Here is a 26,253-nt window from a genome sequence, read left to right as displayed (position 1 = left end):
AATGTTAATAGCTCAGTAGGCACCTTTCAGCTACAGCTTGCGTCATGATTGTCTGTGTGGCTTTGCAGGCAGGATGAAAAAACTGTGCTTCTATACAGCTCAAAAACTGCTTTATTTTCATTTTGTATTATGCTAGCACGCTGGCCAGAAATACACAACAATCAACTGGGTTTTGTTCAGATATAGGAGTGTGCAAAGCTGGAAACTTCACTGTGAGAACAGGACTAAAAACAAGCGGCAACTACCACATCTTGAAGCTGGAGCCATTGTGGAAGCACGTTAAAGTGCAACGCCACCGACGCCTGTTTGATGCTGGCTCCAATAGACTCCCATTCAAAAAGCATTAACTTCTCTCTAGAAATACTAAGTCAATAATTTTCAGTCATTATAGTCTCAATCGTTACATTTTGGCCCTCTTTTAAGTGTGCTGGTGGTCATATTGGAAATTATTGCTCCATTAAAAAGATTTAAAGACTGATAGTAGCTTTGATGTCTGCTGTGTGAGCGTTGATTGACAGTTGTGATTGACAGTTCGCTCACCTGCTGCTCTTCCCGGCACTGGGACTCACACTGAGTCGAACTTTTGTTGCAATATTTCTGCGAGTTTAATGTGACTTGATTAAGATACCTGCCCTCAGCTAAAGTAGCTGGCGTTAAACCAAGTGTGCACTGATTGGTGTCCCAGAGCGTGGAAGACAACATCTCTAATGTGTGATGTCACACCTTGTTACGTCCATCTTTATTTACGGTCTATGACAAAGAAGCTGCATACATTCACAGGCCCAGCTGTTGTTTGTTAGGAAATAGCTCCAGTGTGTATAAGTAAACAACAATGTCTTGTTTAATTACAAGTGTTAAATACACAGAACACAATTAGTACATACTACAGCTTTGGATTTGTCGGAAGGCACTTTTGCTGGATCTACGCTAGTTGTTTCCCTGTGCTTCCAGTGTTTGTGCTAAGCTAAGCTAAACATGACACGGAGCTACTCTGCATTGAACGACAAGATAAAAAGATATTGATCTTATCTTCTGAGTCAAGGTGAGAAGGAATATAATCCCCAAAAAGTCATAGTATTCCTTTAAAAAATGTCACGTTTTTAATGAGGCTTTTGCACGGTTTGACATGTCATAGCAGGAAAACCACAGGTTTAACGAATGACATTAATGAATAATGAACATAACATTCAGTTTTTGGGCTGTGGTATTGTGCATGCTGACTCTGTGACATGGCTAACTAGGGAATGTCAGTAAAATGAAGCCAAGATTAAGGTTATTAGTTACACCTGTGTTTTACCTGCTATGATGATGTCTGCTATAAAAAACGTCTATCAGCAAGTCCTCCACCTTCTATTTTATTAAGTCAATCTTTAAAAAATGTCTGATATCGTAGGGAGTATGGTAGAGAAGCTACAAAGTCTTACTAACAATAAAGTTGTGTCCTCTTCCTCTCTAGCACAGTATTAATAAAACCATTGTGGGGTTATGTGAAATCCACTTTGGCACACATATTGTTAGATCAAGTGGAGCATCGCTGTTTGCAACAGTGCTCCGCTTAATGCTCTCTTCACACCCTTCTTATTAAGATGCACTGTAAGTCTCTACTGTGCACTGTTACACAAAGACGCATCTTTCGTGTCAAACTGTTTCAGTGTCGTGGCTAGTCTTTGTACCCCAAGTTTTAACTGAATGCACATTCAGCTGGTACAGAAGGCTGCTGATGAGTGTGTGACTTTTTGACGTAATAAACGCTCGCCAGGCTGAGCGGTTAGTCATAACACACTCCTCTGTTCTTCCCCAGCAACACAAGGAGAGAGGAGAGATAAGTTGTGAACTTCTGTTTCCTGGAGGAGGCATACTTTTGGGTAATTCATGGCTCAGAGAGAAGTGGTAACATATTTGGGGAGAAAAGAAATGTTTCAGTGTTCCCTACTTTGTAATTTTCCACATTTAGGTAATTTGCCTTCCTGGAAATGAAGCCTTGTTTATTGCACTCACATTAACATGCTGAGATAAATACTCATACATCTCAACAGAGCTGTAGTCAGATGGTTGCTGATTGCACTGTCAATTTCCAAGTGTTGTTAATCATTTTCTCCCCTTTAATACATTATAAGATTCTTTAATAGATGTGAACCATTTTTAGTTTTCTGCCCCCAGAAAGCTGCTTCCATTGATGTTAATTATTCACTGTTTTAATGTGTGATATTGAAAAAAGGTATAAAAATATCCAATGAAAAGCTCACTACAAGTAGATTCAGTGATGGGTTTTGTTTTTTCTTTTAGTAAAGCTGTGAAAGGTTCAGGGTCTTGTAATTAACAGTGTGTAACACAAATAGACAATCATGCGCCATGCAAGACCAAGAGATTTCACTTTCTCTTCTCTTTACAAGCAATCAATACAGCCTCCACGAGATAGGAGAAACTAATCAGTGAAATCAGCTGAAGACGTGATTGGCTGGAAGCGCCAGACTCTTTTCCCTCCGCTGAACATGTATTTTAAAATTGTTACAAACAACTTCCAATCTGTCCTGACTTTGTCCTCATTTTTGTTCAATATTTGACCTTTAAACCACGATGAGATCCTAACTAACATTAGAGCCATTCAGTGGGTGACACTTTGTGGCTCAGATCACGTTGAATAGCTAAAAATATTTTTGACATTTGTCTCAAGAGGAAAGGCAGCCTGTAAAGTGCCAAATGTCATCTTCTTGTATTTTATGACTTCAAAGCGTGTTTTTACTGCAGAGGTGATGGGAAGAAGACCCCCTCTCTGCGGGGTCATACATGTTTGATTGCATCAGAGTTATTACAGTATAAAATATGAATGTTGTCTGGAATGAGAAAACAAAAAAATTACTGTTGTCACACGATCTGCATAAACATTCCTGCACTGATCTAAAATATCCTCACTGTATGGATAACAGTATAACCTATGGTTTACAATTTGTCACCTCTTTGTAATAGGGTCTCTTGTTAGGATGAGTGTAAAGAATTAAAATGGGAAATACGCTCATTTACTTTCTTGCCGAGAGTTAGATGAGAAGACTGATACCACTCTCATATCTGTCCGTCAAACATGAAGCTACAGCCAGCACTATTTGCTGTGCTATTTCTTGCTGGGTCCAGTAACTTCCTGGAGTCTCTGCTGGTTGCTTGGCAACTGCTCAGAACCAAGAGATAGTCCTGCATATAACCCCCCCGTCATTTTTAAACTTTGTTTTTTCTACAGATTAAACAAACGAGCTATTATGTGGTAATAAGTGAGCTTTAGAGGTGCTGGTGGGCAGATTTAGTTGACTTTGGACAGAGCCAGGCGAGCTGTTTCCCCCTGTCTCCAGTCTTTGTACTAAGCTAAGCTAACCGGCTGCTGGATGTGGCTTATATTTAACACAAGTCCTCCAAATTAAATGCGAAGGTACTTCAATCCATGCACTCCAGAACGACACATAGACGCATTTTCTGATCTGATGCACCCTATCAGCCGGATGACATAATTTGTCTGTGCCTTCCAAACATTACATTACAACTCAATGTTGAAAAGTAATTATGTATTATGATGCTTGGTTTGGTTTAGGCACAAAGACGACTTAATTAGTGCTAGAGAAAGATCATGGGTTGGGTTGAGATACGTACTTTGTTAAGGTTAGGGGACCTTTGTTGTCATGGTTACAGCAATAAGCATGTGGTTATGGTCATGCAACACTTAAAAGATGTGGATAAAATTAAAGGAGGGCTTTGATTTAGGCCATCCCATCCACCCCAGATTTCTCTCTTCTGCAGACTTTCCTCCTTTGCTCCTGATGTCCAAGAGTCATAATTACAACAGCTGCTATTTGTCATGTGATCTTAAACATACAATATGTCATTTTGGGGCACTAACTAACTAATCAACTAACTAAAAGCATATTTCACCAAATGCCAAAGTTTAGCTATAATCTGTTCGCACCTGACACCTCCCAAATAAGCATAATCGAGTGATGGGTTTAGTTTGGGAAATGGATTTTTTTTTTTTCCCCTCAGGCTCATACTGAAACATGAATTATTTGACAAAGATGATTACTATTTTAACCATCCGCAGTGACTGGTGAGTGGAGGAGAGGACAACTCATCCAAACTGTACCTCAGCAAGGCAGCAGTCAGCCAACTGTAGGTCAGTTGGAAAAACTCTGCAAGTTGCCGTGGCAACTGGTTGGTGTGCTTCATCTTGAACAACACCCATTTACTAGTGTGTGAAGAAATGTATGATTATACTGATTTAACTATAAAGTGTGAGGGACCTGTAATATTTTTTTCATTCGATCGCTGTCTTTGTCAGGAGGCACAGATCTACCATCTTCAGGCTTCTTTCATACTCGCTGGCAGGGTTATATAATGTGATAATGTACATGCTGTAGGCATATCATGTTTTACATATCATAAATCATCACTGAATCTGGTTTTAGTTTTACCATAATTTGCCTCTCCTTCAGTTAGATCCAATTAGCAGTGTCTTAATTTACACATAAATTAACTGAGATTAATCAACATCTCGGTGCCAGAGGAGAGAAGATCTTCATAACAAATTAGGTAATTTTGAGAACAAAGAGAAGAGGCTCTGCGTGTAAATCCACAATCGCTCAGATTCCAGCGAGAGAAAATACACTCGAAACACATACGGAGAGAGAAAAACATAGAGAAACAATAGATAGAGGGCTGTAGATGCAGTGTTAAGAGCAACGCTTTTCCTTTTTCACGTGTCATGCTTCACCCACCTCCCTCCTTCCTCCTCCCATCCTCATGTGCCTCTGACAGGCTCTGTGTGGGTGTGCATGAGAGAAAGAGAAGGAGAGGGAGTGATGGAGAGAAAAAGCTCTTATTTATGTAAAAGCTGACATGAGAGGAGGTGCTCGGCTGAAGCACAGAGCCTGACCAAGGCTCGATTAACTCTTCACAGTGAGAGAAAAACCAATCGAAATCAACTGTACGCTCTCCATGACAGCAAATGCACCACAGAGTCCACTTTTAATCTCCTTTTATTGCCACTGTACAATATGTCAGCAGTAATTAGAATTTCTCTGGTTCTGTATATTTATAGTTATCCTCTTTAAATCAACACAAAAATTTGATAAAGCAGACAGTCTTATTAAGATTTTCATGGATACTTAACTGGTGCTTTGACTTTAAGCATTAAATCAGATACTAAACATTACAGGCTGCAATCAGTGAAACTGATGAGGAGTTTTGAATGGAATCTGTTCACTCCTGCATCCCCTTTAATACACAAAAGTTGAAATAAAAGAGGATGCTAATCGTCTCGACAGGTTCTTAGTTGTCAGCTAATCTCAGGCCTGTATGTCGGCAATTATTTCATTGTAAACAACCGCTGTGTGGAATTATTCTTCCAACACACAGTAATTAATCATCCTTTGCCTGTTGAGGGCACTGCTGCAGTGAGATGGAAGGCAGAACTTGTTCAGGATTTATGAATGCTGTTCAACCATTAACTACGTGGATGAAACAACTAAAATCAGATGCAGCAGATTCAAAGTCACGTCATTCACTCCCCTCTATTGGTAATGGCAGCACTTTACCACTTTCAACCGCATCACATTCTCAAAGACTCAGCATATCCGGTGAAATATTGAAGCCGGAGTAGGGTGGGAGGTTGGAAGCTTTTTACTCATACCATTTCTGCTCACTCTCGCTCTCTTTCTGCGTGTGTGTGTGTGTGTGTGTGTGTGTGTGTGTGTGTGTGTGTGTGTGTGTGTGTGTGTGTGTGTGTGTGGCTACACATATACTCTGAATGTTAAAGAGGTGGTTGTGGTTTAGTTTGCCCCGCAGGCCTCTCCTTCCTGCAAAACTGTAAAACATCAAACACTTAAATAGTGTGCCCCTGGGAGATTGGGAATATTGTGGCACACAAATACATGATGTGACAAAGTACATAAAGGTCAATTATGGGAAAAAATTGAAATGCAAATTTATTTGGGAGGCCGGCTGCTGAAAAACTGAGAAAGTGGATGTTTTTGATGGCCTGTGATGAATTGTCCCATGTATCGTGTTATCAGCCAGGCCTCGTCAATTTACTTGTCCATTTTACAGATACTGCTGAGGCAATACAATTAGCTAGTGATACCAAGTGATGAATCAATATGCACAATCGAGAATACAGTACAAAACCAATATATAATAGATTAGGGCTGCAACGAACAATTATTTTCATTACCGATTAATCTGTCAATTATTTTCTCAATGAATTTGGTCTATAATTGCTTCCCAAATACAACCTAAAGTGTCTTGTTTGTTCTGGACCAACAGTCCACAACCAGAAGAAATTCACTTTACTATCATAGAGGACTAACCAGAAAAGTTGCATTTAAAAAGCTAGAAATGACTTAAAACCATTAATCGATTATCAAACTAATTTTCTGTCGATCAACTGATTAATCGACTAATCGTTGCAGCTCTAAAATAGTTGGCTACTTCAATTTGGCAATACTTGTTCAGATGCAAATATGCTTGTAATACATGACTGAATGAGCTCAGTTTATAATGTTTCTACTTCAAACATGCTTTTCGCTGCTCTTTCAACGTACATGTTGAGGAAAACATTCAAAAGCTGCTCTTCGTTATTGTTATTGTTATTTTGCTAATCATTCTCAGAGTACTTTTAATGGTAATCATCTGCCTAAAAGCCTTTCACATCGACAAAAAAGTAGAACAGGAAGATTTAGATATTCATCAGATTATAGTTTTGCTTTTACAAAACAAAAATCAAACCGATATGCTTTGACATCCATTTATTAATATTGGTTTCATCAACTGATATTGGAATCCTTCACGCTGGCTCTCAGGGCTACACTATGATACTAATTTGTTGGCTCACATCATTCCTCACACGTATTACATAATCGACTGATATAATCAATTTTACGGGACAACAGATGGATGAAATGTAATATCATCCTCTTCACCTCTACTTGTTTCCTAGCTTCCAAAAGGGTCGGCAGGTACAGTTCGTATGTTCAGTAAAACACATAAACTCTGATGGAAAAGTACTGTGACAAATGTTAAGGTTAAAAAAAAAGAGGATAATATTCCTGTTGAAATGAGCCACAATGCGTTGTCCTTTCACAAACGTTTAAATGCATTTTTACAGATTCACAGCGACACAACAAAGCGCTGTGGGCAGGACTGAAACAGTAACCTACTGCTCCAGTGATGCTGGTGTGTGAGCCTCCCTACTGAACTTACAACAGCCCGAAATGTCAACCCTTGGCCTCTTTCCCCTCCCCTGCTGAACTCACAGTTATTCCTGATTAATAATAAAGCTTTCCAGACACACGTACACACACACATGACTGTCCACATACACCTATATATACCTCACAATCCTCAAACCTCCAGCCTTCCTTTCAATGATGGGAGAATTAGCTCACGCAGCGGGAGAACAAGTGCGCCAGAGCTCAGTAACCCTCTATACAGGATAATGGCACGGGAGACGGTCGCCATGGAGTCAGCCTGGTTGAGTAAATACAGTAACCCTTGCCCACTCTCTCAGATATACGCCCATGTAATGAAAGGAATAACAGCATGGCAGCTGAGCAAGAGGCTCTACAGGAAATATTTTATTCGCTTATCAAAATGTAGGAATACAAATGCAGGAGATGACAAAGTAGTTTGTGCGTCGGTTCATTTGGGGAAGACAGAAAATAGAACAGACGACTGAAGATTTCTTTGTCAGATTAGCTCTCACTGAGGAGAGGAGTGGAAAAAAAAATTCAGTCTTTTAAAACGCAATCTTTCAAGCAAGTTCAGTGTCCTTCATTCCTCCATCTTGTTCCTTAATCCTCATGTGCACAGAAGGGGAGGTGTGTATGTGTGTGTGTGTGTGTTTGTGTGTTCAATGGCTCTCTGAGGCCTGCGTGGCAAATCGTTATCAAGGACACTCATAAAGAAACAGCCAATAGAGTTCGATCTTGTCTCCTGATAGAAGCTAAAATTGATTCTCCTTTCTGTGGCAAACAAAATTCAGATTTCAACAACACAGCTGTTAACAGTTAAACGATCAGTTAGGATTGGCTGTCAATATGCCATCAAATCCAGAAATATGTAACCCTTCATTTTAATAACAAACAGCTCTCATGTAGCGCCAATCAGCTCGTAATCCAGTTATGAGGATTAAATTCTTACTGCAGCTTATTTGGATCAGCACTAACAAGAAATTAATTGAAAGGGGTTGACCCTATAGGAATAAAGCTCTGCGGTTCAGCTGGCAGAACAGACTGAGAAAAGCTCAGAGTGGGTGACAATACTGGTGATATAATTGGGAACATAACACGCACTTTTGGCCGTCTGCATCATTCACATAGTGTTGTCACCAATAGCTAGAGGGACATCATTTAAGTAGTGAATGTAAGTGGTGAAAAAGAGTAAAAGGCAATAAACCAAAATGCTTAAATCAAACCAATCAAAGCACACACACACACAAACACACACGCACACACACACTACTGTTCACGTCCCTGATGTGCTAATTGTTGGAGGTGTGTTCCTGAAATCCAAAGTAGGACTCTCTCTTACCTACAGAGGCACAAAATTTCACAAGGACCTGAAAAGCTGTAATTAAAGGGTGACACATTTCTGCTCCTCTCCCACTGTGTGTGGGATGGCCTTAAATAGAATTGCAGGGTTTCAACAGGCAAATCGCACTCTACGCTGCTGCAAAGGCACCATCCTGCGTTTCAGTGAGGGAAATGGATACTGCTCTGTGTTCGTAAGCCTCCCCTCTTTGTGGCGAATTTTACAAAAATGATTTGACAGACAGGCATGATCAGGTATGATGACAGGGAAAGCTGTGGCAGTGGGCTGCCACAGGAGAGCGACTCTGTCTGAAATGGCAACACACACACACACACACACATACACACAGGATCAAGTTTCCAGACAGAGCCTGTGACTTGTGCGAGGAGTGCAGCTGGGCAGGCAGTGGCACATGTTTTTCCCACAACGGCTGCTGGTGATTCACAAACTGAGGCCGACTCCTGTTGTGTGATGCCATTTACATCAATTTGCCAAAGGGTGTAATCTTTAATATGGGCCTTTTTTTATTCCACAGAGCCTTGTGTTTTCAGGGGTGGGGGTGGTGGTGGGAGGGGGGTGCTATCTGTGTAGGCGTGTATTTATTTGTCTGTGCATGTGTGTGTGCGTTGGTGCGATTATGTGTGTGAGAGAGAGAGAACAGGAGAGAAAGAGACTGTTGCTATGCATTTTTACACGTCCTCCCACTGGTCTCTTCACACGAAACATCATGGCAGAGTGGAGTTGAACACATATAGCTGAGCCGTTTCCATGTGATGCAAAAACACTTTTAGCAGTAAAAGCACTGAAAGCCTCGGCGTAGCGTTAAGAGGTCAGGCATTTCCCTGAACCATCTTGATGCTGTCGGGGAAAAGGGCTTGAACCCCCTTAAACTGTTTGTTGTTTCCCCTGATTTCGCCCTTACTTCGATGGATTCCAGGGTTAGAGCGATGGGGAAGACACTGCTGTGTTTTATCATTGAATGTGTTATTTTGCAATTTAACCTGTGGTGAAGAGTCATGCTATATGGCTTATTATGCAACTTTTGAGTTACATAACGGCTCAAAAACTAGGTGCACATTTGACTGAAACTTTTCCCACTTACTGTAAATAAAGTAACATGTTGGGTTTCCACAAAGAAACCACCAAACAATTTCACCTCTCAAGTTTTCATGTTCAAATACTTCTTAACGACTAAATAAAATTGCATAAATTTGGACAACAACTTTATTGGCTTTTGTAATATGTGCAGCTAGCACAGTACAGCACCACAGTACAAATACTGTAAGATCCTGTATGTAACTTGATGTTACATGCAAATAAGCTGATGTAATTCTGGTTCATTTTAAAAGGTAATTATGTTACTTGCTTAGTTGGCAAGTATAAAAACATTGGTGTGATTATGCAACCTATAGCTACGCTCAAGGGTTACTTCCAGTACTGACAATGGCACACATATGTAACAGCAGTATCCACACTCCCCTAATGTGATACATTATTTAAATCGAACAATTTCTCATGTTGAGTAAGATATAATTTATTAAAAGATAAGTAAAAAAAAGGACTTTTTCTTTTCTGACGTTGATGACTGATAACAGTTTGGTTTCAGTGTGAAAGCAGTGTGAGAATTTCACAATCTCAGCACTCCAGAAATAATGTTATAAATCTCAATATATTTCCATAATCTCTCTTTTACTGGCAGCGAACTAGCCGCAAATGTTTTTTTTATTTTTTTAAACCAACGCAGAAGGGCTGACAAATGTGTGGATGCTGCCATATGGGAAGCATTTACTGCTCCCCATGCATGTGTAAAGTGCTGTGCATATGAAAGAGATGTCTTTTGGTGTTCAGTGTGGAGATGAGTTATCTGAGCCCTTCACAAATGTTCTGAGACCACTTTGTCAGTGCAGCCGTGACGAGGTAGCATGATGAAGTATTACTGGTATGCTGGAGAATCAGAATCAGAAATACTTTATTGATCCCGGGGGGGGGGGGGGGGGGGGGGGGGGGGGGATCGGGTCATGGTACAGTTGCTCATATTCAAGAATAGAAATATATATATATAAGCATAGGGAAATTATAAGAAAAATAGAAAATAAGACAAATGAGAAATATGTAAAAATATGTGCTTCGTCTACAACATATAACAGTGTAAATATTAAAACTGAGAAATGGGATCTATAAATGTGTTAAAATGCAAGAGTAGTGTAAATAAGAAATGTTACTGGAAATACACAGTATAAATGCAGTATAAATATACACCAAAGTATTGCACTGTTGAATTATTGCACTAAAATGATTGTACTGTTAAGTCAGTATTGCACAGTTGAAAATATAAATTATGAATAAATTATAGGGTTATGAAGCTGCTGACAGGGGTGAAATAAGTTCAAGGGTCCCGTCTATTTACACTCTGGGGGAGGAGTTGAAAAGTTTGATGGCCACAGGCAGGAATGACTTCCTGTGGTGCATCTCTGTGGAATGAGTCTTGCACTGAATATACTCCTGCGCTTGACCAGCACATCATGGAGTGGGTGAGAGACATTGTCCAAGATGACACGTAACTTGAAGAGAGTCCAGCTCCACCCCCACAACGTCACTGGCCTTGCCGATCAGTTTCTTGAGTCTGTTGGCGTCTCCTACCCTCAACCTGCAGTCCCAGCATACAATAGCAAACAAGAGAGCACTGGTCGCCACAGACTCATAAAACATCCTCAGCATTGTCCCTCAGATGTTGAAGGACTTCAGCCTCCTCAGAAAGTAGAGACGGCTCTGGCCCTTCTTATAGAGGGCTTTAGTGTTCTTAGCCCAGTCCAGTTTATTGTCAAAGTACATTCCCAGGTACTTGTAGTCCTCCATAATGTCCACACTGACCCACTGGATGGAAACAGAGGTCACTGGTGCCTTGGCCCTCCTCAGATCCACAACCAGCTCCTTTGTCTTTGCCACATTAAGCAACAGACAGTTCTGCTCACACCATGTGACAAAGTTTCCCACCACAGCCCTGTGCTCAGCCTCCTCGCCGTTGCTAATACATCCAACTATAGTAGAGTCATCAGAGAACTTCTGAAGATGGCAGGACTCTATGTGGTACTTGACGTCCATGGTGTAGAGTGAACAAGAAGGGAGACAGGACTGTCGCTGTGGGGCCCCAGTGTTGTTGACAACTCTGTCTGACACACAGTGTTGCAAGTGCAACAGTGGTCTGCCAGTCAGGTAGTTGACAATCCAGGACATAAGGTTGGAGCACCATCAGCTGATCCCAGCTATAAACAATGGAGCTGCAGAGTTGTTGTGTACTGGCGGCATGATGCTCAAGCAAAAAAGTACACCAACCACCAGAAAAGTGATCAAAACCCCTCTAAACTACATGGTTTGACAAGGGCACGACTTTGTTACTTAGCTAAGCTAAAAATAACAAAGATAGAACAAGAGAGAAAGAGATATTTAGGAAAAAGTGCGAAAAGAGCGAGAGCAACTGCAACAAGCGGCCATCCTGGTTGGCACCTGCTCACATATTAGAATGTAAGCAAGTCTCTTTCTAAAGGCCTGAATATACTCCCATGTGGACACATACACAGACAGCTGTAGTGACCACAGACACATAGTAGTTCTGTTTATACTACATGCGTTCCACACATGCGCAGTAGATCTACAAGAAGACATATTTTGCAGTGCCCTTGTAGCATTGTGGCGTGGTTACAACAAATTGGAGGTACGCAGATATCCTTAGTGGACCCTCACATACTCATGGATGTAGAAAGTATAATTTCGGTTTAAGTATTCACACTATTTTCCAAGGAACAGCAGATGGGCCCGAGAGGTTTGAATTGGGCTGAGCGTCGTTCCAAATATTGCTTCAGCACCACACATTCATGCATCATTGTACTGCAAACAAAAAGTGCAGAAGATACCTCAATATGCACTGAAAAAATGGTGCAACAAGGGAATCCAATACTGACTATATAGAGTTGGATACCAACCCAAAATAAAAAGAGTGGAGAGAGTAGCCACTGAAGGCATGATTCATTTGACACTCTCTGTCAGTGCTGTAGCCTTTTTCTGAAAACCAGTGATTTTGTGCAGCAACGCAATCAACAATGGACAAGTAATGACTCACACCAGTCGTTCCAAAGCAAACAAAGAAATTTAAATTGACTGTGACAGTACAAAAGAAATACACAATGCGGTGGGACAAATGGATCAGATCTCAAGAGATCAAAGAAGAACAAATCTTTATGTGTATGTGACATTCTGGAGCTGTTACAGGTGTTCCCACTGAACTTGTAAATATGCATCACTTACACCTCCATGACTGGAAAACCGGAATTACAGGCTGAGAGGAAAATTATATCGGGCAGCTACCGGTAAGAGTATGATTACATATAGTCCAGTGGGCGCCACCATTATCTCTGATAGAGCCTTTTTTACTGGCCTCTGACACCAGTCATACTGCAATGGGATTCTGCAGCAAAGTTCACTAGAGTTCAACAAGACAAACATGAGCTTGGCTGTCTGACTGAACTAAGAATGCAGTCAGGTATAATGGATGGCAGTGACATTGCAACAAGTACAAAAAAAAAGGCCACTTTAGATCTGTGTACAGAGGTGATCAGTTACCATTAGCCTAAAAGTCATTCAGCTAACAGCTCAAAGCAGTAGACATTATCACAAAACACAATTAACTAATGAGAAAAACCTGGTGGCCATTAGCAGTGAGTCTGTGCAGATGAAGGACAGCGACAAGATGTCGCACCTAAATAGGTTGCAGCACAGCACCAGGGATGACAATAGTGTGTGTGTGTGTGTGTGTGTGTGAGTGTGTGTATGTGAGCAGTGGGCTGAGCTGAGTTGGAATAAAAGGAACAATTATGATACCGACTCATTTGGTGATAAGAGCTGCTTCCTTGCTGGAAAGAGAAATAAATATATAAAGTAGCTTAATAGAGGGGAGATAACTGAATAAGATTTGGTGAAAGAAAGGACAGAAAGTGAGATGCAGATTATGTGGAGCAACATGAAAAGGATAAAAGGATAACAATGGAGGTGAAGAGACAAGGGGTCCAAGGGGAGAAATCTCTGTTCCTGACTGAACTACAAATGGAGACCAATCAGCCTTGAAGTTGCCGGGTTTCAAATGTAAGAGCAGCTTCAAAGCTGTCTATCTGTCTGGGTCAAAAGACAGCATGAGGTCTAACAGAGTTTACACTTACACTGCTTTTAAGGATACTTAAAAGTATAAACTTAGGTATTCAATAAATACATAAAAAAATAATTAATTTAGTGTTATAGGTTTTAAAACTAATAAGAAATGTCACTGTATAACCCGAGACATGTCAGTATTTGACATTTTAGTGGTTGTAAAGGTAAAAAAGGAAAAATCATTCATACAATTCAATTCATACATAATTCATTGCTCCAGTAATCGATGATCAGAGAACAAAGGTAGACAGCCTTTCAGACCTGACTAACTTGAGGCTCAGCAGGTTCTTGTCAGGAAATACTGATGTAGATGTCTGTGGATTGGTTAACTGGTTAAACCAATTCCCTGAGTTAAAGACAATAATAACCCAAACAAGACAACTAATGAATTCATATGTGAAGGTATAATATAGTATCCTGAGCTCACTGAGATTCATTAGCCCTAATTGTTTTTTATCAATGACGCTCTTGTCCAAAGGCAATGAATCTAGTTAAACATCTGTTCAGCGAAGCCTATAAGACTATACAAAATGGAAAACTTTGTATATGTTGTTGGATTAACAAGTGCTATTAAACCATGCCTGTTAAAAGAGTAAGATGTACTTAGCTTCTCCAAAGCCATTATTGGATGATTTAGGGCTTGCCTGAGCGACGCTCTGTGCAGGCCATGCATGACACTGCGAGCCCAGGAGAAGGGAGGAACGTCCCGCTGTTGGAAAAATCATTAGCTCAAACCTCAAATTCAATTACCTCCTTGGTACTGGATCTCCCCTGTTGGTGCACTGGAGGACTCTGCAGCCAAAATAACTCCCATAACTCCCCCCACTTTTGTGAACTCCCTCACCAGATGAGAGGGCTGCCATTGATGGAACAACACAATCAGAAATACTCAGAGAAACATTTAGGGACCTAGTGGGACGCTGTGAAAGAACACAAATACAAATCAAGACCAAAATGAAGAGGGCAGGATTTGTTGTGCCACAGGACTGAGTGACCACACAGCGGGGTCAGACACATATAAACACTACAAGTTTTGGTTGCCACTTCCAATGAAACCTAGGCATACACAGTGTGTGCATGGCTTTCTGAAGTCCAAAAAAGAATGAAGATACGTGTGTGTAAAAAAGAGAAAAAGAATGTTAGAGCAGGAGAGGCATAAGGGAGTATGTAGGCTTCCAGCACCTTTCTATACTCCTGACTTCCAGGGAGCCCTGAGGGAACAGCTGAGCCCTGCAGTGGGAGCACTGTTGGGCTGAGACAAGTGGATTAACAGTGATCTTATTCTGCTTGATGAGGGGGTTGATGAGAGGCAGGTGGTGCAGCAATGGAGAGGATCTGTTGGTTAGAAGTATTCTAGTGTGTGTGTGTGTGGTTTTCACAAAGGAGGTGTAATAGTTAACAGCTTTGCCTGCATCACATTCTCATCTCGTTAAAGTCGTTTAGAGTGATGCAGATCTCATGAAGGGAAACCAAAGATTTTTGTATGTGAAGTAATTCAACTGCAACCTCTTGGGAATAGATGATTTAATGGATCACGCAGGCATTGTTGACTTTTTTCGGCATCATCTCTGGGGTGTAGTGGTACTTTTCCATTTACATAGATAACATAAATTGCCTTGTTAGAAAATTTGAAATGAAATCAGCTTAAATTATGCATGACGCCTCTAACTCTTTCCATAAAAGGGATGATTCTTTTCGGGTGGTTGAATTGCATTAATTTCTATCCATGCTAGTGGCACAGCTCTAGGGATGGCAGTCCATTGGTAAACCCACCATTGTGGTCAATTGTGGTCCAGACTGAAATATCTCAACAAGCATTGGATGGATTGCAATGACATTTTGTAAATAAATTTTTCTTAATGACTTGAATGGTAATCCACTCACATTTCCTCTAGCGCCACCATAAGGATGTTATTTTTGTGGTTTTAAGTGAAAGATCTCAACCACTATTGGATGGATTGCTATGAGATTTTGTACATTCATGTCCCTGTCAGAATGAATTGTACTAACTTTGGTGATCTATTGGTGTTTCATCTAACGCTACCTTCAGATCAAATTTAGTTCTTCAGTGACTGAATACCTGCAAAACTAAAGACATTCTCACCACCTTCAGGAGTATATTGTGCTTAGTGCTAATTAGCAAATGCTAGCATGCTAACAAACACAGCTAAGATGTGAATATGGTAAACACTGTGCCTGCAGACCATCAGCATGTTAGCATTGTCACTGTGAGCATGTTAGCATGTTCGCATGTCTCGCAGAGGCTGTACTTAGCATGGCTGAAGACTCTTACTCCTGATTTTGGCTGGATTGCAACAGTGGTGCCAGCCCTAAAAATGTCATGATTTTTGCTGTAGGATTGTTAATATGTCACTTTATTAAGTTTTTATATTTTTTCAGATGAGAAGGTAACCATTTAGATTCCCAAAAAAGTCAGTTTATCCAAATAATGCCTATTTGGACATTTACTCCAACATTTTCAGAGATGTGAGGAGCTGCTGGCCGGGCGAGACCAGTGTCATCGCGGCTGCTAGCGGCCAGACTCCTGAGATGGTTGGCCGTTCAACGTCCATCATCATCCCGGGGAGAACATGATCTGATGAACTGATCCATGCAGCTCTTTGGTGATTTGCCGCTGGCTCTAATGTCTCTGTAGCATTTTGATATATGATATAATTCCTTTTGGAAGATAAATGTTGGTCTCACAGATTAAATCTAACAATTGTAGCTGCTGCATTAGTTTGTCTGAATAAAAAGTGAAGCCTCATGTTTTTACTGGACAGAACAACAGCGCTGCCTCTGGAGCTCTATATGTACAGATATCACATTTCTGTAAATATAAATGTATTAAAATGAACAGATCAGTCTATATTAAATTTCATTTTATCTTATTAAGCTACATGACAGTTTGGATTTTTATTATAGCAACATTACAGGATGAATAACATAATTGACTGCATCTCTCTGTCAATGAGGTTATTTTTTGTGAGAAAAAAGTTAGTGGTTAGTGTTAGTGGAGCTTTGAGTTGAGATTATTTTGTCACAGTACAGTCAGGTAGTCGTGTTGAAGCTGAGCTGCTGCTGTCAGCAAATATGCTATGATATAAATCATATCCTTCCGTCCTTGGAAGTTTGTACTCCTGAGTTGAACTTGCCAAATCCGAACTTGGCATAGTTGATACTGAGAAAGGCCCTGTGTCAAATTTGCTTCAATCAACGCCCGGCACACTTCCTGGGGGCTTGCTCTTCATGTGTTGCCACTTCCTGTATCTGTCGTTTCAAATGAAAAGCCCTCTAGTGTTTCATACACAGTCACGCCATACACTAAGTCTTGTAAATAACTTAGAGTGATGATGACTGTGCATTCAGTTTGAAGGTATGCTAAACAATGATAAATTGTGACATAAGGCCAATGTTATAATGCTAGCACTGAAAAGATACTTGAAATTGGCAACTATGATCAAAAATCAGGTACAATATTTCCCTTCCCTCTGTTGCGGGACCAATCTTTGGTATTTTTCTTTTGTAATTTGTCTGAATGAAAACAATCCTAAACTACTCTGATAATCCCTCCACCAGATAATACGAATACTTTATTGAATTATTTTAGTGGCCATACCATCCCAATCGTAAACAATTTTTGCTGAGATTGAATATCCATTCAAATATAAGAAAGTATGTATATACTTGTTGTTGTTGAACTGAGTTGAAGATGGCTGCAGATGAAGTCATGAGTCTTATTTGAGGAGACAGATGGAACTGTGAAAAAGATCAATTGGAGAAAATACTGAATTTTGACTTGAAAAAGAATAGGGTTTATACTATAATGCAGGTCAAAGTTGTTTTTTTTGTAAAATCATAAAACTGGAGAACGATAGGAGATATGAGAGAAACTTGGGGAGATGACACACATAGCATAGGCCCCTGCTGGGTTTGGATCCAGGACGTCTGGGTTATATTTATGCATCCTTTTCCTTTCTCTGTGACCTGGAAATCGATTGAGGTCTGCCATTTTTAAGAATATTCCAATTGGTAAAATGCCCCAACAAAAAAGCCGACAAAGAGCAAGAAGCCCTCCAGAAGGGCTTAAAGCTAGAGATACACATTAGCAAACTTTTGAGTTATTTTTATTTACTTAAAAAAGTTTCTTTATTTTCTGCATTGTCATAGAAACTAGGTGTAATAAGTGTTAAATAATATGCAATTTTAAGAGGAATCTACCAAAAGATATTATTCAATAGACAACAAGGGAACAGTTTTCATGAATTTAAATGAATTTGTGTATAACACTTAGACTATAAAAGCATGAATTCTGTCTTTTTATCTATAAATGTCAGTGGCACACATGACAAGTAAATTTTCAACCTTCACATGGTGAACATGACATTTACAACCTGCCATAATGTCTGTAATGTGGGCTTTTGTTTGGAAGGAGCATTATATTTTTGGCATGAGCACATCCCATGAAATGGATACTACTAGGTGAACGAAGATGTGATAAGCCTCTGTATACACCGTCAGACTGCATCCTTGATTAATCAGTTGAAAAGCATCAGCTGGCCAATGGGCAACAAATCTGTTTAGCAGTTGGATACTGCAGCTGATCTCATTGGACTGTAAAGGGATGATAAAGCCAACAAAAGACGGTGATTTATCATGTGCTTGGATGCATTTAAAAATTTAGTGATTGACAGACTTTATTAACATAGTCCGTATGGTAGTGATTTGCTGTGGATAGGTTGAACTATGAGGAACTATATAATATTATACATGTTGTTTTCATTTCTGCCATGTTATTTTGAAGGAAAAAAAAAGCTTAAAATGAGGCCACAAATATACTGAGTACATTATATTATCTGATGAAAACCAAGCTCTAAAACAACAAAATAATACAGATCAAGCTTCTACAAACACCTTTACTATATCAAGACATTGAGGTAATGTGGCTATGAAAAGTGTTATGAAATGACGTCACTTCAAAATGACGCTCGACTGAGCAAGGATGTCCTATTTGGCAGCTCTGTGTTGTGTCAGTTCCTCCATCCTTTCATGTCATCCCTTTTATGTAGATAAGGATAGAGGAAGAGATGTCAATAAAAGACAGGAAGGACTCATGGTATTTTCTTTAGTACTTCAATGAGCATCACAGAAAAGCATTTATTTCGTACATTTTACTCTGATTGTAGATATCGATGTAAGATGGAGGGGGTGGAATCTTTAAGGAGGATGCAATACAGCTACAAATGCATGTTTTCATAGGTGTATTACATTGTCTGATTAGGTATGTGTGCTGTCTTGCATGCATTTTGTGTGTGTGTGTGTTTGAGTGTGTGCCTACACGTCTTGGTAAGTAGGAAAATGCTATTTCAGAAGCCCAGTAATGACGCCATTAGTATGAGGATAGAGCGAGTTCTAAACCTCGGGGCAGATCAGCACCACAGATGATTCCCCTAGAGTTTACTTTCCTCATATTCATCAGTCAGTGAGGCCAAACTAGCACCACAATCAACACCAACGCCACCAGCAGCAGCATTTACATCATGCTGTCACTCTCCCCTGGCAGTAATTCATACACCTGCACTATGACTGCAGCCTCCATTTGACCCTGTTTCCTCGCTTTCACTCCTCTCAGCTCCTCTCTGGATGTGACTTTTAATTTAAGGGAAACAGCCTTTCTTTGACTAAGAATAAACTCCATATTGTTCTCTTAGTGATCCCTATCGTAAGCCAGTCAGCACTTTCTGGGATACACAGAGATTGGGTGGAAACCGCTGAGACGCAGAGTGCCACGGCACTAAAGAAACGCACTGTGGTGAATCGCGTTTAGACCTCAAGCTTTATGAATCTCTGTGCCTCCTCTATTCATCCAGCTCACCTCCTTTCTTCTATTCATCTAACAAAAGTGTGTGGGGGCCATTTCAAACTAGAGGCCTCACAACTGTCAACGGGACTGGCCAATAAGAGAGCAGAGGAGCAGATGGCAGGAAGAGTAGGTCCAGATGGGAATTTTTGGCCGGAACAGCGAGGTTAGTGAAGAAACACCCTGACACTAAGTGTCGGGGAATCTTTAAAGAACCAAAATGAGTCAGTGTTGATGAGCCCCGAATAATGTCTAAGACAGGACCACGACGAGGCTTTGGGAACAATTACGGAAGTTTGCTATGATCGAATCACATCGGTCTCAGCACTGCAATAAGCCTTAATGAGTGGGTTAATGATTGGTTTATTCTAACCAATTAAGGGGCTTTAACATGGCACTTGGGAGAACATTAGTCATCAGACAGCAGCCCGCTGCAGGGAATCATCCAGGATCCTCCTCAAAACGAGTTTGATTGTGGTAACGACTGGTTGGAGGCTAAATATTCACCTTTCACTCCACGTGGAAATCAAATCAAGCCATCTGCACCTCTAACATTATATTGAGCATGATTCACCTGATTACCTCTCCCCTTGTTCCTTTTAGCAAACCTAAAGTTGCTTCTCACTTTTCCACAGCAAATATTACCAAAGAAGTTACCTATATTAATTCCTTGTGGCAACATTTTTAAGATATTCTACAGCATCATCGTTGGCCAATCCTTCACCAAGATAGTCAAGTTAAAAGACAGGGTCAACTTATTAAAAAAATCAATCTTGGTGGCTGCTGAGCGTACTAAGAGTGAAGTTACTAATAGAAGAAACACTCAATAATCATTAATCTGCTCACCAACGTATGTAATGTAAAGGGAAGAATAATCTCCCAACATTAACAGCAAGTTACACACCAATATTTTTAAATCATTTTTTAAAGTACAACCAACTCTGAATTTGTTGCTCCATCATCACATCAGAAGAATCAAAAACATCTTCTTTTTTTTTCATTTGTATTCTAGTTGTTCTTTTAATTAGTACTTTGTCAATCTTTAACTAATAGGTGTGTGTGTTTTCTAGCCATAGACATTTAGGCAAAGGCTTTTTAAGTAATTTTTAAGTATTTTAACATCATTATTCCAGATTATGCTGGAATACAGGCTTCTTACAGATCCTGGTGGTTTTTAATCATGTATTCTAAAGGATAAGACTGGTAATCTTCTGTATTTTTGTTACTGACAGTGAATGTGGGATTGACTACACTTCCCATGTTCATGGTAAATAAGAAACATCTTATGTAATGGTGTGGCTCATTAATGTGATTTTAAAAGTGTAAAATAATTTAATGGAGGTCTATGGCACAAAGAAAAAGGATTACCTGTCAGGCTTTAGCTAAACTGGTAATATTTGTCAGTCAGATAAATTCTATGTTGGTTTTGGCTTTTCATGGAATTTGTTTACAGTAAGAAGCAAATATAAAACATCCGCAGATTTATCCATTAAAGGTTTTATTGCTATCCATTTTATGATGAGCTCAAGCTGAGGTATAAGGTCCTGTGGTTTGCAGATTTATTCATATTATCATCCATGATTGTGACTCTTTATTAATATGGTAAATCAGGTTGACTCTCATCCAACACTGTATTATTGCAGGATACCTGCTGCTTTTGCCCTCTTACAAATTAACTTCTCTGACCGTTTTATTTTACCCATTGTGATTAAGAACTGCTTCCATCTAAGCTGTAGCTTCAGTTATTTTACAGGGCTGTGTCACACCCTCTGAAGGAAAACCAGTTTTTTAAACCTCTCTTTTTATCTTCTAGAGCATTTGTGTGATCAGTGGGGCAGGAGTGTGGGACTGTCTTGCGAAAATTCGGTGGATTTGTGCTCTAAACAGTTGTCTTATTATCCTGGAGGGAGTTTTTGCAGTGTCACTTGCCTTGTGGTGGCACAGCAAGTATCCTCTTCCCATAATATTGTAGCCTGGTTTTAATGGCTATCCTCTCCATTTGAACTCTTATCTGTTTATTAATTCATTTGAAATCTGCATTTGATCTCTGCATTTAAAGATTCCCATTAGCCATCATAGCATCAATCACTATTTTTTACTAGGTCTACATATGTGTTTTATAAAACGTTTTATATGTTTCCATCCTCTCCATTTTGAATTATCTGTCAAAAAAAATCCATAATTTTGAACTTGAAGCCAAGTGTCTGATTTATTCTTTTGTAAACTTACTTTTGTGGTTTAGTGTCTGTTTGTTATGGTTTTGTTGAACCATCAAGTTACGAAGTGCCTGGGTATATTTGGGTTTCTTTATAGTCTTCATCTGTGAACTCCTCCTCATTTATACCTCACATTTACACATAGAAGTGAATTGGTACAGGCGTATATACACAGACATCAAAGTCTTCCACCTGAGGTGTCCAGTGACACAGAGGTCTCTCAGTTATCTGGGACAGTATCCTTAAAAAGTAGCAGGGTGAGCACTCAGGTCTCAGGATGTGGCTGTGTACTCTATGTCATACTCTCAATCTACAGCCCTTTGATGTATTGTGAAAAGGCTGCTTCTGAGTTATCATCCATGTTGAGGTTTTCTCTTAGATGACAGTGTGTGCTCTTTGTTCTGGCTGTGTCTCGTGACGGGTCTGCAGTGTGCTGTGTGAGTCTCGGGCTGCGTCACCACTGACTGTAATGGCTGAACACTGCAGGGTAGAAAAACCACTGCAGCCTGCATACACTTATACCATGTTGTGCTCAAAAACTCAAAAGAAAACACATTATCTGAGACATTTTAATCAAGCAAGACAAGATCAAATACTATTTTGAGCAAGTTGCTAATATACATGTTGGTTAGAATCACAAGACACTGTTCTTCATTCCTCTTTAGACAACAAGAAATACTAAAATAATATTAACTGCAATAACTTTTTGCTACAGCTAATTTATCAGAGATACGCTGTAGCAAGACTGTGACTCTGCTCAGTAATGTGTTTGTGCAAAGAGCAGAAAAAGATTAAAAGCACAACAATTTAGACAAAGCTGGTCTTCCCCATTACCTCCTCAGTGAATACAAATTCCCATTTTAATTTAATCAGGCACATCAGGACAAGCTCATGGGGTCCTGCTTGGAATTGACTTCGGTACAACACAGGTTTCATTTCCTGTTCAGAAACCTTTCTAAAAGGCAGTGTTTTAAGCTACTGTACAAACTATCACCATGGCAACCAAGAGCTATCCTAAAAAATGCAACAAAATGGATAAAAACCACAACACAAAAACAAAAAGCCACTTCTGAGAAATTCATCTGTAATTATAGCTGCAAATCGTTTATTTGCCGCTCATTATTTTTTGAGTGGGAGGTCTGCTGTAACACTCGGGTGTGAAGGGGGTAATTAATCCATATTTTCAGACAAATTTTCTTTTTCAATCCGTTTATTTCAATCCTGTATTCCATCACTCTTTTTCTGCTTTATCGACCTTATGTAAGAGAAAGGTCATAGCATATCTATTATTAAATGGCTCGGTCATGGTATATTACATTATTAATCACCTCAGTGTAGTCTCTAAACACACACAGTGTGACTCTGAACCGCGTGTCATATATGTTTAAGCAAAAATAGGCCAGAAATCTCTCTGGATCAACCCAACGCTTAATTGGAAGAGCAGTCAAGAGAGAGCTATTTACGTCAGAATCACTAATAATGTCCTCGCTAATTCAGCAAAGTAAACCATTGAAAAAAAAACCCAGCAGCATTTGGGATCTGTCAGTGAGCAATGAAGAGGTTCCCTGTCTGCATTGTTAGAAGAAAAACTGAACATGAATGGCAATGCAACTCTAAATACCAAACATGTCCTTTGAGGGAACTGAACAAATAGCCTTTGTGTAGTTAATAAGATTGTATAACATCTGACTGAGCCACCTGAACTGTCAGCATATCAGGGCCATAAAAGCAGCACAGAAGCAGAAATGTACTGTGAAAGCACCGCATGGGGCAGAGCAGCAAGAGCTCTGAGACACCCGCCCACCCTTCCTGAATCAGCCGTTTCTGTGGCGACCAGAGCGGAGGGGGGTGGAGGGAGGTGCTCGGTGAAAGTGAAGAGACAAACATTTGAAACCCCAGTGGGAGAAACATGGATGGATGGATGGATGGATGGATGGGGGGACAGATATATTGAGGGATGGGTGATAAAGGGACGTGGCAGGGTCAATGGGGAGCCGGGGCTGATTCCTCAACATCACAGCCGGTGACAGATTGACAGTCAGATGCAAACAACAGCAGCATCCACAGTGAGAGAGACAAACACTGAGGGGATTTTTCACTCTCAATGGCAGCCCTAGATCACGGTCATGGCTCAGGGGTTTAAACCATCTAGACACTGACAATGTCTCTGTGAAATCTCATTCAGCCATATGGTCCTATTCAAAGCCTCGCATTTCTCTGTTCTCTCTGTACGCAAATCATATGGGCTTGAAGTAAGTCATGGCAGATTAAGGCTTACTTCACAGGCAAAGTTGAAAAGAACTCGGGCTGATTCAACAAGTTGTGCACTGGACCAACCTGCTGATTCCCTGCGGTAAAAACTCACAAACTGCCATTACACACAAATAACAGTACCAGTCAAAAGTTTGGACACACTTTCTCATTCAAGTGAACGGCAAGGTGTGTCCAAACTTATGACTGCTACTGTACATCCCAGGATGCAACAGCACAAGCGACAAGTGTTACATACTAACATGGAGGAGAATTCTCATGATGATGATGGATGATAGATTAGAAGACGATTTCATATCATCGATAAAAACAATGAGCTCAATCATGGCAAATGCTAAATACATATGATTTTCTTGACATGCTGTCAAAAAGTGGACATATGGGCAACATAATCTATCATTCAATAATACAACTTTATACCAAATTAAGACATTGTGCTGTGTATACATTGTCACAGCAAAAAAATAGGAGCCACGCATAATCTTGCTCATTATACAGATCTTTGATTTGATGTCAGCTCTCTTTTGAAATCATGCCAGTATCTTGGAAACCTTATTATATAACGGCTTAGACTTTGAACACAGAACATTGTGACAATCTTACACTACAGTGATCGCATCCTGTCAGCGCTACAACAATTAGGGCTGGATGCAGTAGTTCTCTTGCGCAGTTGAGACAAAAGGCTCACACATAAGCTCAAGAAAAACAACGAAATCTGAAATGTAAACACCTGCAGATTTCCCTGACAGTTGTCGATAAACTACTGTGTCCAAAAACTGCGGGCTGAAATGTATGCACAGTTAACATTCCTTCAAATACTGTAGTCCGCCTAAAGCGCAGCATCTGGGATGGCACGGTCTTCTTCGTGTTTTTTTGTTTTTTTCTCTCTCTGTTTCTAAACAAGACTGAGATAACAGTAGCACATCCACTGCTGAAACGGTTCCCACTCCACCCACTTTCTCTTTCAGGGACACATGGATTTACACATGGGGAAAAAAGAGAAATCATACAGATTCACTCCCATCAGAGGCAACGCTCCCCCCCCCCCGAAGTCCCAGCAGTCTTTTTCACTTGTCAGTCAAGAGGTAAACAAGCCTTCACACAAACTAACACACATACAAACATACATGAAAAACCACCCTCGCTTCCACATACACGCACACACACACAACTAATAATGGATACACCCCATTTTCTTAGGAAAACTTTCAGCAATCCACATTAGCATTTCTTAAATCAATACCATAACATTAATTATGACAACAGCAAATTACACACACAAAAAATCATAATAATAAACATATTGAAATGGCAAGTCGAGCTGGCAGTGCACTGGTAAGAGTATTTCATCATGAGGCTGTTGGGACTCACCTGTTTGTGTGGCTGGTGTCAGAGTCCTGGTGTGAGGCTGCTCAGACAGCGGCAGAGACTGGACTGAGTCGCTCACACTGGACACATACCAGTGGACTGACTGGCTCTGCTCTGCTCTGCACTGCACAGCTCACTCCTCTTCCCTTCGAGTCTCAGAGACAAACACCAGCTCTGCCTCTGCTGCCTCTCCCTCTGCCTTTCACACGTACTGTAGCAGCAAACAGAGGGAAGGCTGGGGGCTGCAGACTCTGTGATCAGCACAAGTCTCTCTCTCTCTCTCTCTCTCTCTCTCTCTCTCTCTCTCTCTCTCTCTCTCTCTCTCTCTCTTTCTCTCCTTTCTCTCTCTCTCCTGCTGGCTCTGTGTCTCTCCTCAAGTCTGGCTACAGGCAACCATGGCTGGAGAGATGAACAGAAAAAAAAAAAAACAGTGGGAAAGTGTGTATAGATTAAGACTCCCTTTGCATGTATTTATGTTGTGTGTGAGTGTGCGAGTGTGAGAGTGAGAAACAGCATGCTCTGAGTGCCACACTGACAACAACAATGCACACAAGCGTACAGGCTTGTGGGAGAATGCTTTACTTCCACCTCCTGCTCCCCCTTTTCACCACCACCCACCCACCTACCCACCCACCCCTCTTCTTGCCAGCCCCACACCAGCTTGTTGAAATGAGTCATCAGCTATCAGCCAATCGTACGGCGGCACACAGCCTCTGATTAGAATAACAGGAGAATTTATGCACTCCTGTGTTGAGGAGATGAAAATGAAATGGA

General features: G+C 40.4%; 1 protein-coding gene across 1 annotated transcript in view; it reads right to left on the bottom strand.

Annotated features, from left to right (window-relative positions):
* The window catches only part of LOC137184682 (prickle-like protein 2), a 37,288-nt gene extending 11,615 nt beyond the window's left edge, over nt 1–25,673 (bottom strand). Inside the window, exon 1 of the mRNA XM_067592595.1 lies at nt 25,483–25,673. The gene's annotated coding sequence lies outside the window, so the exon portion shown is untranslated. The remainder of the gene's footprint in view (nt 1–25,482) is intronic.
* Between the last annotated feature and the right edge of the window lie 580 nt (nt 25,674–26,253).

Source organism: Thunnus thynnus, chromosome 6 (assembly GCF_963924715.1).
Source record: "Thunnus thynnus chromosome 6, fThuThy2.1, whole genome shotgun sequence".
NCBI lineage: Eukaryota > Metazoa > Chordata > Actinopteri > Scombriformes > Scombridae > Thunnus > Thunnus thynnus.
This window is presented reverse-complemented; position numbering and strand designations above follow the sequence as displayed.